The sequence below is a fragment of the Cryptomeria japonica genome, unplaced genomic scaffold (genome assembly GCF_030272615.1).
Source record: "Cryptomeria japonica unplaced genomic scaffold, Sugi_1.0 HiC_scaffold_185, whole genome shotgun sequence".
NCBI lineage: Eukaryota > Viridiplantae > Streptophyta > Pinopsida > Cupressales > Cupressaceae > Cryptomeria > Cryptomeria japonica.
In genome coordinates this window covers 94,045-107,500 of record NW_026729007.1, presented here as the reverse complement: position 1 = coordinate 107,500, position 13,456 = coordinate 94,045, and the positions used below count along the sequence as shown (strand labels likewise).

The 13,456-nt window shown below is 58.8% G+C and overlaps 1 non-coding gene across 1 annotated transcript; it reads left to right on the top strand.

The window, feature by feature from the left end:
* Positions 1 to 12,425: 12,425 nt before the first annotated feature.
* LOC131867832 (5S ribosomal RNA) lies at positions 12,426 to 12,544 on the top strand. The gene has a single exon (XR_009366364.1). It is a non-coding gene; the product is annotated as a 5S ribosomal RNA (ribosomal RNA).
* Positions 12,545 to 13,456: the final 912 nt, after the last annotated feature.

Sequence of the window (13,456 nt, the reverse complement as noted above, 5' to 3'; positions counted from 1 at the left end):
GAGCCCCAAACATAGCTGGGCGAGGCGCTCACTCCGCTCTTTAATATCTCGTTAATACCGCCAAGGAAATGGCACAAGCACACACACACAAGCATCCTCGGAAGAGGACAGTTCGAGTGACAGGTCAAATCCAAGAGTTCCGAAGACTACCTCCAGGAACAATCGGGAACAAGACCGATTACAAGTCGTCGAGTCTGTTACTGGGCGAACACGAGATGCGCACAGGAAATCGATCAGCCCTCACAATGGCCCAAGGCCAGAGATCGGACTGCTACGATTTACCCCAACAATCATCGTGCCACTCTTCGCAGAGAGGTGATAGACGCCAACGAGCCCGCGCATAGCAATCGAGGTGTAAAAAGGGCGTTGAAGGCAGGAAGCCTGGACGAAAGAGGCTACGAGGTCACCTCGAAGCGGTCTAAGAATCGGGCGCACTTGGGGCGACTACCAGTGCCAACCCCTTATCCCGCGGTGCGTCCGACACACAGAAATTTCCAAGGCGGCCAAGGAGCCTCCCCGCATAGCAATCGGGGTGTGAGGTTACGGATGCAGCATTGATAGCAATCGAGGTGTGAGGCGAAGGATGCAGAAGTGAGAGCCGAGGGATGTAGCAGAGATAGCAATCGGGGTGTGTGATGCAGAAGAGATAGCAATCGAGGTGTGCGGTGGGAAGGGCCCAGCAGCCAGAATGCATGAAGCGACGGATGAAGCAGTGATGACAACCGGGCTGTGAGGAGAGGAGGGATGCAGCCAAGAAAGCAATCAGGGCTCGAGGCAAGGGATGCATCAAGGATAGCAATCATGTTGTGAGGCGAGATTCCAAAGGCTAAACGTGAGAGGCTGCAGGGTCGACTCAGAGAGGTCTATGCATGTGAGAGGCTGAAAGCAAGGTCGACTCGGAGCGGTCTATGCATCGGGCGCGCTTGGGGCGACTACCAGTGCCAACCCCTTATCCCGCGACGCGTCCGACAAAGAGAACGTTCCAAGGCGGCAGAGGAGGTTACCAGCCGAAGGATGCAGTAGCAATAACAGGTATAGTTCCGCGGCGGCCGAGAAGACTCACCGCATAGGAATCGAGATGCGAGGCGAGGGATGCGGCGGGAAGGCCCCGACGGCTAAACGGAAGAGGCTGCAGGGCCGCCTCGGAATGGTCCAAGCATCGGATGCGATTGGGACGACTACCAGTGCCAACCCCTTATCCCGCGATGCGTCCGATACACAGATAGTTCCAAGGCGGCCGAGGAGCCTCACCGCATATCAATCGGGGTGCGAGGCGAGGGATGGGGCGGGAAGGCCCCAACGGCTAGACGGAAGAGGCTTCAGGGCCACCTCGGAATGGTCCAAGCATCGGACGCGCTTGGGGCGACTGCCAGTGCCAACCCCTTATCCCGCGATGCGTCCGATACACAGATGGTTCCAAGGCGGCCGAGGAGCCTCACCGCATAGCAATCGGGGGTGCGAGGCGAGGGATGGGGCGGGAAGGCCCCAACGGCTAGACGGAAGAGGCTTCAGGGCCGCCTAGGAATGGTCCAAGCATCGGACACGCTTGGGGCGACTACCAGTGACAGCCCCCTATCCCGCGATGCGTCCGATACGAAGATGGTTCCAAGGCGGCCGAGGAGCCTCACCGCATAGCAATCGGGGTGCGAGGTGGGGGATGCGGCGAGATGGCCCCAACGGCTAGACGGAAGAGGCCACAGGGCCGCGTCGGAATAGTCCAAGCATCGGACGCGCTTGGGGCGACTACCAGTGACAACCCCTTATCCCGCGATGCGTCCGATACGAAGATAGTTCCAAGGCGGCCGAGGAGCCTCACCGCATAGCAATCGGGGTGCGAGGTGGGGGATGCGGCGAGATGGCCCCAACGGCTAGACGGAAGAGGCTGCAGGGCCGCCTCGGAATAGTCCAAGCATCGGACGCGCTTGGGGCCACTACCAGTGACAACCCCTTATCCCGCGATGCGTCCGATACGAAGATAGTTCCAAGGCGGCCGAAGAGCCTCACCGCATAGCAATCGGGGTGCGAGGTGGGGGATGCGGCGAGATGGCCCCAACGGCTAGACGGAAGAGGCCACAGGGCCGCCTCGGAATAGTCCAAGCATCGGACGCGCTTGGGGCGACTACCAGTGACAACCCCTTATCCCGCGATGCGTCCGATACGAAGATAGTTCCCAGGCGGCCGAGGAGCCTCACCGCATAGCAATCGGGGTGCGAGGCGAGGGATGCGGCGAGATGGCCCCAAAGGCTAGACGGAAGAGGCTGCAGGGCTGCCTCGGAATAGTCCAAGCATCGGACGCGCTTGGGGCGACTACCACTGCCAACCCCTTATCCCGCGATGCGTCCGATACACAGATAGTTCCGAGGCGGCCGAGGAGGTGGGGGATGCAGCGAGATGGCCCCAACGGCTAGACGGAAGAGGCTGCAGGGCCGCCTCGGAATAGTCCAAGCATCGGACGCGCTTGGGGCGACTACCAGTGACAACCCCTTATCCCGCGATGCGTCCGATACACAGATAGTTCCGAGGCGGCCAAGGAGCCTCACCGCATAGCAATCGTGGTGCGAGGTGGGGGATGCGGCGAGATGGCCCCAACGGCTAGACGGAAGAGGCTGCAGGGCCGCCTCGGAATGGTCCAAGCATCGGATGCGCTTGGGGCGACTACCACTGCCAACCCCTTATCCCGCGATGCGTCCGATACACAGATAGTTCCAAGGCGGCCGAGGAGCCTCACAGCATAGCAATCAGGGTGCGAGGCGAGGGATGCGGCGAGAAAGCCCCAACGGCTAGAGGGAAGAGGCTTCAGGTCCGCCTCGGAATGGTCCAAGCATCGGACGCGCTTGGGGCGACTACCAGTGACAACCCCTTATCCCGCGACGCGTCCGATACACAGATAGTTCCAAGGCGGCCGAGGAGCCTCACCGCATAGCAATCGGGGTGCGAGGCGAGGGATGCGGCGAGAAGGACCCAACGGCTACACGGAAGAGGCTTCGGGGCCGCCTCGGAATGGTCCAAGCATCAGACGCGCTTGGGGCGACTACCAGTGACAACCCCTTATCCCGCGACGCGTCCGATACACAGATAGTTCCAAGGCGGCCGAGGAGCCTCACCGCATAGCAATCGGGGTGCGAGGCGAGGGATGCGGCGAGAAGGACCCAACGGCTAGACGGAAGAGGCTTCGGGGCCGCCTCGGAATGGTCCAAGCATCGGACGCGCTTGGGGCGACTACCAGTGACAACCCCTTATCCCGCGACGCGTCCGATACACAGATAGTTCCAAGGCGGCCGAGGAGCCTCACCGCATAGCAATCGGGGTGCGAGGCGAGGGATGCGGCGAGAAGGACCCAACGGCTAGACGGAAGAGGCTTCGGGTCCGCCTCGGAATGGTCCAAGCATCGGACGCGCTTGGGGCGACTACCAGTGACAACCCCTTATCCCGCGACGCGTCCGATACACAGATAGTTCCAAGGCGGCCGAGGAGCCTCACCGCATAGCAATCGGGGTGCGAGGCGAGGGATGCGGCGAGAAGGACCCAACGGCTAGACGGAAGAGGCTTCGGGTCCGCCTCGGAATGGTCCAAGCATCGGACGCGCTTGGGGCGACTACCAGTGACAACCCCTTATCCTGCGACGCGTCCGATACACAGATAGTTCCAAGGCGGCCGAGGAGCCTCACCGCATAGCAATCGGGGTGCGAGGCGAGGGATGCGGCGAGAAGGACCCAACGGCTAGACGGAAGAGGCTTCGGGTCCGCCTCGGAATGGTCCAAGCATCGGACGCGCTTGGGGCGACTACCAGTGACAACCCCTTATCCCGCGACGCGTCCGATACACAGATAGTTCCGAGGCGGCCGAGGAGCCTCACCGCATAGCAATCGGGGTGCGAGGCGAAGGATGCGGCGAGAAGGACCCAACGGCTAGACGGAAGAGGCTTCGGGTCCGCCTCGGAATGGTCCAAGCATCGGACGCGCTTGGGGCGACTACCAGTGACAACCCCTTATCCCGCGACGCGTCCGATACACAGATAGTTCCAAGGCGGCCGAGGAGCCTCACCGCATAGCAATCGGGGTGCGAGGCGAGGGATGCGGCGAGAAGGACCCAACGGCTAGACGGAAGAGGCTTCAGGGCCGCCTCGGAATGGTCCAAGCATCGAACGCGCTTGGGGCGACTACCAGTGACAACCCCTTATCCCGCGACGCGTCCGATACACAGATAGTTCCGAGGCGGCCGAGGAGCCTCACCGCATAGCAATCGGGGTGCGAGGCGAGGGATGCGGCGAGAAGGACCCAACGGCTAGACGGAAGAGGCTTCAGGGCCGCCTCGGAATGGTCCAAGCATCGGACGCGCTTGGGGCGACTACCAGTGACAACCCCTTATCCCGCGACGCGTCCGATACACAGATAGTTCCGAGGCGGCCGAGGAGCCTCACCGCATAGCAATCGGGGTGCGAGGCGAGGGATGCGGCGAGAAGGACCCAACGGCTAGACGGAAGAGGCTTCAGGGCCGCCTCGGAATGGTCCAAGCATCGGACGCGCTTGGGGCGACTACCAATGACAACCCCTTATCCCGCGACGCGTCCGATACACAGATAGTTCCGAGGCGGCCGAGGAGCCTCACCGCATAGCAATCGGGGTGCGAGGCGAGGGATGCGGCGAGAAGGACCCAACGGCTAGACGGAAGAGGCTTCAGGGCCGCCTCGGAATGGTCCAAGCATCGGACGCGCTTGGGGCGACTACCAATGACAACCCCTTATCCCGCGACGCGTCCGATACACAGATAGTTCCGAGGCGGCCGAGGAGCCTCACCGCATAGCAATCGGGGTGCGAGGCGAGGGATGCGGCGAGAAGGACCCAACGGCTAGACGGAAGAGGCTTCAGGGCCGCCTCGGAATGGTCCAAGCATCGGACGCGCTTGGGGCGACTACCAGTGACAACCCCTTATCCCGCGACGCGTCCGATACACAGATAGTTCCGAGGCGGCCGAGGAGCCTCACCGCATAGCAATCGGGTTGCGAGGCGAGGGATGCGGCGAGAAGGACCCAACGGCTAGACGGAAGAGGCTTCAGGGCCGCCTCGGAATGGTCCAAGCATCGGACGCGCTTGGGGCGACTACCGTTGCCAACCCCTTATCCCGCGATGCGTCTGATACACAGATAGTTCCGAGGCGGCCGAGGAGCCTCACCGCATAGCAATCGGGTTGCGAGGCAGATTATTGGGAAGGGAACCCCCTGGGATGCGGCTCAAGCAGTGCCCAAAGGGACTGGAATGCGGAATCACATCGAGAGACCCAAATGCTATACGAGGGCTCAAATCGAATTATCGATTTGGCCACGACATGGACGCATCGGAACGACTACCTTTGCCGAACCACTCGCAATTGCATCCATACCGAAACCAATAGACATTTCCGTTAGAGCCCTCGCATAGCATTCGGGAATCTCGCATGCCCCTCTAAATCGACCAATGCTGGCGCTCAATGAAAATCCGAGCGCTACCACCGTTCGAGCGCCAGCATTGGTCGAGTTAGAGGGGCACGGGGGAGAATGCTCCAGTCAACACCTCCCCTATATAAGTTATTTGTCCGATTCTCGCACAACCGTAGTCTGCCTCGTCGAATCAAACAACGGTCCCAGATTCCGACTTCCGTTCCGTAGAGACCCAAAAGCTAGATGGAGGCTCGCAAGAAAGAGAGTCGGCGCATAGCAATCGGGTTTCTCGAACGTTTAGGGACCGAGCTCACTTGCGGATAGGGCAAAATCCGCCAAGCAACCCAAAAGCTAGACGGGGGCTCGAATCGAATCGCCTAGGCGGCCACAACAACGACGTGTTGGATCGACTACCAGTGCCAAACCATTCAGCAAGACTAGTCTGTGTCGAGGCCGGATAGAGATTCTCAGAGAGCGCCCGCATAGCATTTAGGAGACCTGCCGCGTCCCTCACACTCGACAAATGGTGGTGCACGTTTATAAATCCGAGCGATCCCAACCCTTTCAAGCACCAACATCGGTCGAGATAGAGGGGCACGGAGGGGGCTGCGTGAGACAACACAGTCCCCTATATAAGTTATTTGTCCGATTCTCACACATCCGAAGAATGGTCATCAAATCGGACAACAGCCCAAACTTCCGACTTCCGTCCCAGAAAGCCCAAGAGCTATCTAAAACGTTCATGGCCGGAACTCGATCGCGGCTATACCAGTCCGCCAAGCAACCCAAAAGCTAGACTGGAGCTCTAGTCGAATCACCTCTGTGGCCATTGCAAGGACGTGTTGGAGCGACTACCATTGCCGAACCATTCCGCAGGTCGAGTCCATACCAAGGCCGCATAGAGATTCACGATGAGCTCCTGCATAGCAATCAGGAGACTTGCCGTGTCCATCACAATCGATAAATCCTGGTGCAAGATTTTTGCATCCGAGCGCTCCAACCAGTCGAGCACCAGCATCAATCGACATAAACGGGCACGGGGGGAGGATGCTCGAGAACACTACCTCCCCTATATAAGTTATTTGTCCGATTCTCAAGCAGCCGAAGTCTGGTCATCGAATCGGGTCAAAGACCACAACTTCCGACTTTACCCACAATGCAAGTCATCGAATCGAACATCGGCCCCCGAGTCGGACTCCATGCGTATGTCAGGTCATCGGACCCAAATTCCGCCTTCCTGCGCATGGCGGGCCATCAATATCAACTCGGTCATCGGACCCAAACTCCGCCTTTTTGCGTATGGCACGCCTTCAAATCGGTCATCGGACCCAAATTCCGCCTTCCTGTGCATGGCGGGCCATCAACATCAACTCGGTCATCGGACCCAAATTCCGCCTTTCTGCGCATGGCACGCCATCAACTCGGTCATCGGACCCAAATTCCGCCTTCCTGCGCATGGCAGGTCATCGGACACAAATTCAGACCTCGCCAATATGCCTACGTATCGAATCGGTCATCGGACCCAACTTCCGACTTCATCCATACTGTAGGGTCTTTGAGGTTGGCGCGGTGCGCTCAACCCAGGGAGTCGACCCATCGAAGCATACACCTCCCCTATATAAGCTATTTGTCCGATTCCCACACCTGTGTAGTTTGCACCTCTGACCAGGACATCGACCCCAACTTCCGAACTCGACTGCAACGACGGCACCAGCGCCTTGGTGCGCACCTTGCGACGCACAGTCCCAACATTCGCCTTCCTGCACATGGCAGGTCATCGGACCCAAATTCCGACCTCGCGAGTATGCCTACATATCGAATCGGTCATCGGACCCAACTTCCGACTTCATCCATACCGTAGGGTCTTTGAGGTTGGCGCGGTGCGCTCAACCCGGGGAGTCGACCCAACGAAGCATACACCTCCCCTATATAAGCTATTTGTCCGATTCCCACACCTGTGTAGTTTGCACCTCCGATCAAGACATCGACCCCAACTTCCGAACTCGCCTCCAACGACCGAACCAGCGCCTTGGTGCGCACCTTGCAACGCACAGTGCCAACATTCGCCTTCCTGCACGTGGCAGGTCATCGGACCCAAATTCCGACCTCGCGAGTATGCCTACATATCGAATCGGTCATCGGACCCAACTTCCGACTTCATCCATACCGTAGGGTCTTTGAGGTTGGCGCGGTGCGCTCAACCCGGGGAGTCGACCCAACGAAGCATACACCTCCCCTATATAAGCTATTTGTCCGATTCCCACACCTGTGTAGCTTGCACCTCCGATCAGGACATCGACCCCAACTTCCGAACTCGACTAAAAAGACCGCACCAGCGCCTTGGTGTGCACCTTGCAACGCACAGTGTCAACATTCGCCTTCCTGCACATGGCAGGTCATCGGACCCAAATTCCGACCTCATGAGCATACCTACTAATCGAATCGGTCATCGGACCCAACTTCCGACTTCATCCATACCGTAGGGTCTTTGAGGTTGGCGCGGTGCGCTCAACCTGGGGAGTCGACCCATCGAAGCATACACCTCCCCTATATAAGCTATTTGTCCGATTCCGACACCTGTGTAGTTTGCACCTCCGCTCAGGACATCGACCCCAACTTCCGAACTCGCCTGCAACGACCGAACCAGCGCCTTGGTGCGCACCAAAAGTGCGCACTTTTGGAGGGCACTTTTCTGCGCTCCAAAGGTGCGCACTTTTGGAGGGCACTTTTTGGAGGGCACTTTTCTGCGCTCCAAAGGTGCGCACTTTTGGAGGGCACTTTTTGGAGGGCACTTTTCTGCGCTCCAAAGGTGCGCACTTTTGGAGGGCACTTTTTGGAGGGCACTTTTCTGCGCTCCAAAGGTGCGCACTTTTGGAGGGCACTTTTTGGAGGGCACTTTTCTGCGCTCCAAAGGTGCGCACTTTTGGAGGGCACTTTTTGGAGGGCACTTTTCTGCGCTCCAAAGGTGCGCACTTTTGGAGGGCACTTTTTGGAGGGCACTTTTCTGCGCTCCAAAGGTGCGCACTTTTGGAGGGCACTTTTTGGAGGGCACTTTTCTGCGCTCCAAAGGTGCGCACTTTTGGAGGGCACTTTTTGGAGGGCACTTTTCTGCGCTCCAAAGGTGCGCACTTTTGGAGGGCACTTTTTGGAGGGCACTTTTCTGCGCTCCAAAGGTGCGCACTTTTGGAGGGCACTTTTTGGAGGGCACTTTTCTGCGCTCCAAAGGTGCGCACTTTTGGAGGGCACTTTTGTGCACTCCAAAGGTGCGCACTTTTGGAGGGCACTTTTCCTGTGCTCCAAAGGTGCACACCTAGGTGAGCACCTTCGACCACACCTTGTAGCACACCAAACTCTGACTTTCGACTTCATCCGCAATGCAGGGTCTTTGAGGTTGGCGCAATGCGCACAACCAGGGGAGTCGACCCATCAAACCCAACACCTCCCCTATATAAGCTATTTGTCTGATTCTCATACATGCGTAGCCTGCAGGAGCAATTAGGACATCGACCCCAACTTTCGGCTTCTAAACGAAAACAAGGTCTTTGAGGTTGGTGTAATGCGAACAACTAGGGGAGTCAACCCATCAAACCCAACACCTCCCCTATATAAGCTATTTGTCTGATTCTCATACATGTGTAGTCTACAGGAGCAATTAGGACATCGACCCCAACTTTTGACTTCTTAACGAAAACAAGGTCTTTGAGGTTGACGTAATGCGCACAACCAGGGGAGTCGACCCATCAAACCCAACACCTCCCCTATATAAGCTATTTGTCCGATTCTCATACATGTGTAGCCTGCAGGAGCCATTAGGACATTGACCCCAACTTTTGACTTCTTAACGAAAACAAGGTCTTTGAGGTTGGCGTAATGCGCACAACCAAGGGAGTTGACCCATCAAACCCAACACCTCCCCTATATAAGCTATTTGTCTGATTCTCATACATGTGTAGCCTGCAACAACGATTAGGACATCCACCCCAACTTCTGAATTCGTCTGCGTTGACCGCACCAAAGGTGCACGCCTTGGTGCTCACCAAAATCCGACTTCCGACTTCTTCTGCTATGCGGGGTCTTTGAGGTTGGCGCAGTGCGCACAACCAGGGGAGTCAACCCACCGAATGCAACACCTCCCCTATATAAGCTATTTGTCTGATTCTCATACATGCGTAGACTGCAGCAATGATTAGGACATCCACCCCAACTTTTGACTTCTTAAACAAGACAGGGTCTTTGAAGTTGGTGCAGTGCACACAACCAGGGGAGTCGACCCATCAAACGCAACACCTCCCCTATATAAAGCTATTTGTCCGATTCTCATACGTGTAGTCTGCAGCAGCGATTAGGACATCGACCCCAACTTCCGAATTCGTTTGCATTGACCGCACCAAAGGTGCACGCCTTGGTGTGCACCCTGGAGTGCACTTTGGTGCTCACCTCGGTGCACACTTTGGTGTGCACCTCGGTGTGCACCAAAGGTGCGCACCTTGGAGCGCACCAAAGGTGTACACTTTGGAGCGCACCACATAGGGTCTTTGAGAGGTTGGCGCAGTGCGCACACCAAGGTGGGTGTTGAGGTGCGTGCCGAGGTGGGTGGGTGCTAGGGTGCGCTCCATGGTGGGTGCCAGGGTGGGTGCGTGCTAGGGTGGATTCCAAAGAGGGTCATAGGGTGGGTGCCAAGGTGGGTTGGTGATATAGTGGGTTCAAAGGTGGGTACTAGGGTGGGTTCCAAGGTGGGTCACAAGTTGGGTGCCAGGATGCGTGGGTGTTAGGTTGGGTGCCAAGGTGGGCTCCTGCGTGGGTGGGTGCTAGGGTGGGTTTCAAGGTGGACGCGAGGGCGGGTGCCAAGGTGGGTAACAAGTTGGGTGTTAGGATGGGTGAGTGCTAGAGTGGGTGCCAAGGTGGGTGGGTGCTAAGGTGGATGCCAAGGTGGTTCACAGGGTGGGTGGGTTCTAGGGTGAGTTCCAAGGTGGGTCACAGGTTCAGTGCTAGGGTGGGTGTCAAGGCGGGTGTCGAGGTGCCTGGGTGCTAGGGTGTGGATGCCAATGTGGGTCATAGGGTGGGTACTAGGGTGGGCTGCAATGTGGGTGCCAAGGTGGGTAACATGCTCGGTGGGTTCTAAATTGGGTGCCAGGGTGGGTGTGCACCCACCTTGCCCGAGGTGGGTGCCAAGGTGCCAGTGTGGGTGGGTGCTAAGGTGGATGCCAAGGTGGGTGAGAAGGTGGGTGATAGGTTGAGTGGTAGGATGGGTGGGTGCCAAGATGGGTCACAGGGTGGGTGCAAGGGTGGGTAGGTGCTAGGGTTGGTGTCAGGGTGGGTGGGTGCTAGGTTGGGTTCCAAGGTGGGTGCGAGGGTGAGTGTCAAGGTGGGTCACAGGTTAGGTGCTAGGATGGGTGAGTGCTAGGGTGCAAAGGTGCCAGGGTGGGTGCTAGGATGGGTCGATGCTAGGGTGAGTGGCAAGGTGGGTCCACAAGTGTCAAGGTGGGTGCCGAGGTGGGTGCCAAGTCGGCGACTGCTATGGTGGATGCCAAGGTGGGTCACGGGGTGGGTGCCAAGTTGCTAGGTTGGGTTCCAAGGTGGGTGCCAACGTGGGTGCTAGGGTGCGTGGGTTAAAGGGTGTGTCACAACGTGGGTGCCAGGATGGGTGCGCACCCACACTGGCCAAGACGGGTGCGGGTGCAAGGTTGGGTTCCAAGCCCGGTCACAGGCTGGGTGCTAGGATGGGTGGGTGCCAAGGTGGGCACCAGGGTGGGTGCACCCACCCTGGCCAAGGTGGGTCACGGGGTGGGTCCTAGGGTGGGTAACGGGGTGGGTACTAAGGTGCGTGCCAAGGTGGGTCATAGGGTGGGTGCCAAGGTGGGCACCAGGGTGGGTGTGCACCAACCCTAGCCAGGGTAGGTCACGGGGTGGTTGTCGGGGTGGGCGTCAAGGAGCCAAGGTGGGTGGCAAGTAGCCAAGTTGCGTGCCAAGGTGGGTGTCGGGGTGGGTGCCAAGGATCCAAGGTGGGTGCCAAGGAACCAAGGTGGGTGTCTGGGTGGGTGCCGAGGTGGGAGCCAGGGTGGGTCCCAAGGTGAGTGCAAAGGTGGGTGCCAGGGTCAAGGTGAGTGCCAATGTGGGTTCCAAGGTGCCAGGGTCAAGGTGAGTGCCAATGTGGGTTCAAAGGTGCTAAGTTGGGTGCGAGGTTGGGTGCGAGGGTGGGTGGGTGCCAAGGTGTGCTAGGTGGAAGCCCGGGTGGGTCGGCATCCCATGGGTGTCGAGTTGGGTGCCTGATGGGTGCTTCTTGTCAAGTTTTAGTCGTCGGGACTCATTTCGAGCCTTAGAGGTCGTTTCTTGTCCGGTTGCCCTGTCTTCGACCTGGGAACCCAATTTTGGTCCTCGGGTCCCATTTTTTTTTGTCTCGCATCCCACTTTTGGCCTGTGGCCTTTTCGGGGTCGATTCTCGCTTTGGGCATCAGAGCATGTTTCTTCTCCTAAAACCCAATATTTGTTTATTAAGTCTCGGAACACATTTTTGTTCTCGTGGACCCATCATGGGTCTTGGAACGCATTTGTGGTCCTTGGGTCCCATTTTGCATCCCGAAACTTGTGTTTTGGTGCTTGATCCCTATTTTGGGTGCCCACCTTGCACCAAGTGCGCACCCGGGGCAAACCGAGCGCCTTGGTGCACCGGGGCAAGATCGAGCGTGCACCCGAGGCGCCCCGAACATGCACCAAGGTGCACTCGGCCCACATGTGAGCGCAGGTCGTTGCGCCCGAGGTGGTGTGTGGGCACCGCGTTGCAGACGGGACACTGCACGCACACGACGCCCCCTCCAGGTGCACGCACGTAGGCCGGGCCGGGTGCACACCCGACGCCCTAGCAAGGTGCGCGCACCCGGGCAGGGCTCACACTTGGCGAACGGGGCGCACTTCGCGAGGGAGGGTGTGCACCTCGACGGGGGTGGGTGGCCGGGGTGGATTCGCACGTGGGTCGCGGTTTGCTAAGTACACACTGCGACAAGCTCATAACGGGTGCGATCATACCAGCATTAGTGCACCGGATCCCATCAGAACTCCGCAGTTAAGCGCGCTTGGGCCGGAGTAGTACTGGGATGGGTGACCTCCCGGGAAGTCCCGGTGTTGCACCCTTTTTTAGTTTTTCGCCGGGCGTCGCAATGCTATTTGAATAAACCTTTTGCCCGTTTGCGTTCTCGTCGGGGCCGGGCCGGGCCGGGGTGCGCTGCCCGCACTACCGCGCGCGCGGGGGCGACACCGAGCGCGCACCCGAGGCACCCCGAGCACACAGGCCACGGTGCAACCCGGGCGTTGTGCGCGCACCCCGGTGCGCCCGAGGTGCTGCGCGCGCACCCAGGTGAAATCGGTGTGCACCTCGGCCAGTGCGCGCTCGGTCGAGTCGCGCACGTTGGCCAAGGTGCACGGTGATGTTTCTTACTCTAAGGTTCCGCACCAGACGCCCGGGACAGGTGAGCGAAGCTGGGCGGGGCCGGGTGCGCGGCCGGGGCAGGTGCACGCAGCTGGAGAGAGCTTTGGAGCACACTTCGGAGCGCACCAATGATGCGCTCCATTCAAAAGTTTCCTGAAAAGGCAAAAAAAGTTGAGATTATAGAATTTCCCACTTGAGAGATTGTAAAAAAAAAAAATTTAAAATGAAGGAAACGCGGGTGCCAAGGTGTGCGCAGCCCAGCCAAGGTGTGCGCACCAAGGCGCCCACCCTGGCGAAGGTGCACGCAAGGTGCGCACCCGAGGCAAACCGGACAATTAACCCAACTTTCGACTTCGCGCGCACCTTGGAGCGCACTTCGGAGCGCTCCTTGGTGCGCACCAATCTTGGGCACCTCGGAGTGCACCATGGCGCCCACCAAGGTGCGCACCCGGGGCAAACCGAGCTCCGACTTCGTGCGCACCTTGGAGCGCACGAAAGGTGCGCACCATGGCGCCCACCAAGGTGCGCAGCCCAGCCAAGGCGTGCGCATCAAGGTGCGCACCCTGGCGAAGGTGCGCACCCGGGGCAAACCGAGCTCCGACTTCGTGCGCACCTTG